The following is a 4586-nucleotide window of genomic DNA, read 5'->3' as shown; positions in this document are numbered from 1 at the left end:
GTTGCAATTCCCCCCCACACACAGAAAAAGTGGCACTAAAATATTTATATATCGATATACCGTTATAATGATAGATTCAGCAGGTTTTCTGAATTCTCAATTTTCTTTAAAAAAAAATCTCTAGTCCTTTCTCTCATGGAAATACAAGGAAAAAGTCATATATCTGCAAGGATAGCCCAGGCAAGTTCAGTCTCATCAGATCTCAGAAGCTAAACAGGGTTGGCCCTGGTTAGTATTTGGATGGCGACCTCCAAGGAATATCAGGGTTGTGATGCAGGCAATGGCAAAACACCTCTGAAACATCTCTTGCCTTAAAAACAAGTCTAGCTCACTACCTAATGATGCATAACGCTAAAGAGCCAGAACTTCTGACTGCCAGACAACCTTAGGATCTCCTGGCTATACTGTACACACTGCCATGCGATAATTATAATTATAATTATTCTGCAAGGGAAGGGGATAGAGACTTTAAAAAAAATAAAAGCTGGGGATTCAGGGAACCTGCTTGAACTATCATTACAGCTGTATATTGATACATTGATATTTTACTGCTTTAAAAAAAAACGAAACCACTTGTCTTCAGGCCGGGCGCAGAGGGAGACAGTGGTTTGATGACGATGATAGTCCAATCAGTGAAAAATGGGCAGGAGATGAGTGGGAGTGCGTGGAACAAAGAAAAACTACAAAACCGTTGTGCAGACGGAAACAGGTGATTCAAAATCAGCTTCCTGAAAACAACTGAAGTGAAAGTGGTCTTTAAAAATCTGGGGGGGGGGGATCTAAGAAAAGAACAGAAAAAAACCCTGAAGTGGAAACTAAAGGCACAAAAATATAGGAAGAAGTCAGGATAACTCCAAGCAGTATAGGGTCATAACCAATGAAATTGGAACAGCCCTATGTGATTTACATTCAATCCAGGAAAGGCTTTACGTGCCCAGTTCCACACATTTAAGCCTTTAGTCCCAGTAAGCTTTAGTTAAAGGGACAGGACATTATTCTCCCACCTTGATGTTTCTAATCATGAGTGAGGCAGAGCCTAAAGCAAGAAGCTTTATTCTCTTCCTTCATTTCATCCTGTATTTCTCTGACAAGCTATCAAAATATTTTCCCATCTCTGGTATCCCATACTGTACTTTTGTTCTGCTGGGTAGATGAGTAAAAATGGACTTTGTTCAGTGTCGGAGGAAGGCTACAGAAAGAGCTGTTTGTATCCTGTAACTTAGTGGTGGAGCATATGATTTCCATGCAGAAGGTCCTGGATTCAATCCCTGGTATCTCCATTTCAGGAATCTCAATAGCGATAAGCTGATAATGGCCACTTTTAGATTTCTTTTGAATTTGGTATATTGTTACAGTCATCGATTCCTGTTTATCTCACTTGCATTGCTGGCACTGAGACTTCTTTTACCCCATTTATATGCAATTAATGTAAAAAAACCCGTCAATTTTAATGGAAGAAATTCAGTGTAAGGAAACACAGTCTTGTTTATAAACCATAATATGGGGAAAAAATAGAACATGTCAGCCAATATTACCAAAAGCAATACTGACACATGGTGATTACTCTGTTTCTGGTCTGCAGCAGAGAAAGGCCTTCTCTAATTCTGGAACCCAAAATCCTTTAACGGCACTATCTGATTTATGTGACAAATTAGACCTGGCTGGTGGAGATGGTCTGGTGTAATGGCTTTTCATATGGACTTTCCAGTCCTTACCAAAACTGTACATATGACCTAATTAGGAAGAACTCAATGCATATGCAGGGTCAGTGGTAATGAGTGTGCTGGTCCACCTTTATCTATGCATGTTTGCTGGAATGCGGATACAGTGCCTGCGTTCACGCAAACCCTCTGTGTGTAGGCCACAACCCCATGTTCAGAAATGTTATGAATAGCGCTGGAGGAAAGATTGTCAACAAGCTACAGCCTATCAGTACAAAGTTTTTCAGTTTTGCTCTCCTTGGCACAAGATTGCCAAGTTGTGATTGCTATAAGCAGCTGTCCACCGTCAACTAAAAGAAGCACATTTGAGTTTTGATCTCTGCAGCTCCTTAGTTGGGGTTGCATCTTGGGGGCATTATTAGGCTTTGTGGATTCTATTTGGGTGCATCATCACAGAGCAAAAGACCTTTAAAAAAATTCTTTGGAATCTACAAAACTGAATGTTGCAATATGGAAAAAAATTACAATAACACAAATGGCAACATTTGCATTGGATTCAGTGGGTGCTGACACATTGAGCTCAGGCTTCAATAAACCTGTAAGTCTATAAGTTACTGCAACACTCTGTGGTTGTTTTTGCTGCATCAGTATCTTACCAGGACTTTCAAAACAGCACACATTGCCATTGCTGTGCTTCAAATATTGTGAAACCGTGATTTGGTTATTATCCTGAGACTGACTCCTGCAGTATCCCAAAGGTGCAGGAATACAAGGCACAACTTGACTGTCCTTTTTTACTAACCAGCACCTTGGACAGCTCCTCCAACACATTCTGCAGTTCAAGTTAGATGTGGAGGGAACATTTTTGGAGCAATTCCCCCTTTCACCACTGGCAGCTCTAGCCCCAATCCAGCCTTGTATACTGGACAAGCAGGCAAATGAAATTAAACAGAAACCTTGTTTGAAAGCATTGTTTTTTTAAAAAAAAATAATCCATATTTTGTTCTGAAAGCAAAGGCCCTATCAACAAAGGCATAACATCCAAATCACAAGATGTCATAGTCACCACATTGGTCAGGCTGCACCTGGAGTATTGTGTGCAGTTTTGGAGGCCTCACTTCAGAAAGGATGTGGACAGAATAAAGCATGTGCAGAAGAGAACAACAAGGATGATCAGGGACATGGAGACCAAGCCCTACGAGGAAAGCCTGACTTGGGAATGTTCAGTGTGGAGAAGAGGAGGTCACTTAGGGGGGCAGTGAAGTGAAGGCTGTCACTTAGGGGGCAGGGAGCTGTTCCTGTTGGCAGCAGAGGATTGGACATGCAGTAATGGGTTTAAATTACAGGATGAAAAATACCTGCTGCATATTAGGATTTGTCCCCCCCCCCAGTAAGAGTAGTTCAGCAGTAGAACCGGCTGCCTAGGCAGGTGGTGAGTTCCTGTGGCTGCAGAAACACTTGTCAGGGATGCTCTAGGCTGATCCTGCATTGAGCAGGGGGTTGGAGTAGATGGCCTGTATGGCCCCTTCCAACTCTGTGATTCTGTGATTCTAAATAACATCTGGTCCAAGAGCAGGTGAGTACCTTGCAGAGGGAAGTCATTTCAGCCAGCGATGAGTTGCCCAGAGTGAAGCAAGGCAGCAGGTCTGCTAGTCTGTCTGCCTGCCCCGACACCAGATTGTCCCTATACTGTCAACTGACTTCCCAGACCAGATTATGAAGTAAAACATCCCAGTTTGAATTGCTTGTAATTCTTTTCTATGACCACCAGCCCTGATGGCAGCAGAGAGCAGGGATCCAGTGCCTGATCAACAGGCCTCCTGCGCTTCACAGTGCCTGATGAATACCAGGCATTATCAGCTCCAGTGCTGGGGCGGGGGAGAATGTGTTGCGGTCACCACAAATGAGTTCATAAAACAGTTGATGGCAGGGCAGTGATATAGGGGCAAGCAAGCTAGCTGACATCATTTTGATTTTTTTAAAATGTATGTGCATTTGTGTGCGTCCTTCAAAGAGCAACATTTAAGGAAAGTTACGAAATTAAAGATGAGATGTGGCTGTTTGTTGCTCAGCTTTAGTGATGTTTGTTCAGAGTTTGCCACACAATTTTGTTTTTAATGCACATGTAAATTGCAGGCAGTGACGATAATTTCAAACCACCTTTTAAAATGTTTCATTCGTTTTAGTCTTTTTTTTTGCTGTCAAGTTGCAGCCAATTTATGGCTACTTGGTAGGATATTCAAGGCAAAGGTTTGCCATTGCCTACCTCTGGACATCCATAGTGGTCTCCCATCCAAGTACTGACCAGGGCTGACCCTACTTAGCTTTCAAGATCTGACCAGATCAGGCTAGACTGAACCGGTTTCAGTATAAGTCTGAGGCAAATGTGTACATTTCCCCTAAATCTTCACAATTCCTCCCACCCTGCCTGTTTGTCTCTTGTTTGTTTGTTTAACATTGAACCTGAAGAAAAGTTTTGTGAAATTCTAAATCTAGCTCACTATTTGATTCCCCCCTCCCTCCTCAAAAAGCTGGTTCTAATAAAAGTACTGTGTTGGTGTCTCTCCTGGGATACTCTGTTCTAATGGGTCAACAACAATGTTTTTGTTTTTTGTCTATTCCACAAAAATTGTGAAGAAACTTTTATTAGCATCCTATAGAGCTTTTCTTGACAGCGTTGTCAGTTTGGAATCCTTGTCTCACAGTCTCAAAAATCTTGGTTTTTACTCAGAAGTCTCATATAGAGCCCCCCCCCCATTTAAGCTTCCACTTACATACCTCCTTTTCTGTCACATTTTTCACCCTTGCTTCCCCTTCCAACAGCTCCTCCTGTTCTTGACCTCATGACTTCCATTTGTCCTATCTACTTATCACAAATGTATCCCACCTTTCCTCCAGGAACTCAGGGCTGGGTACATGGCTTAC

The sequence above is a fragment of the Gekko japonicus genome, unplaced genomic scaffold (assembly GCF_001447785.1).
Source record: "Gekko japonicus isolate JY-2015 unplaced genomic scaffold, Gekko_japonicus_V1.1 scaffold459, whole genome shotgun sequence".
NCBI classification, from domain to species: domain Eukaryota; kingdom Metazoa; phylum Chordata; class Lepidosauria; order Squamata; family Gekkonidae; genus Gekko; species Gekko japonicus.
This window is presented reverse-complemented; position numbering follows the sequence as displayed.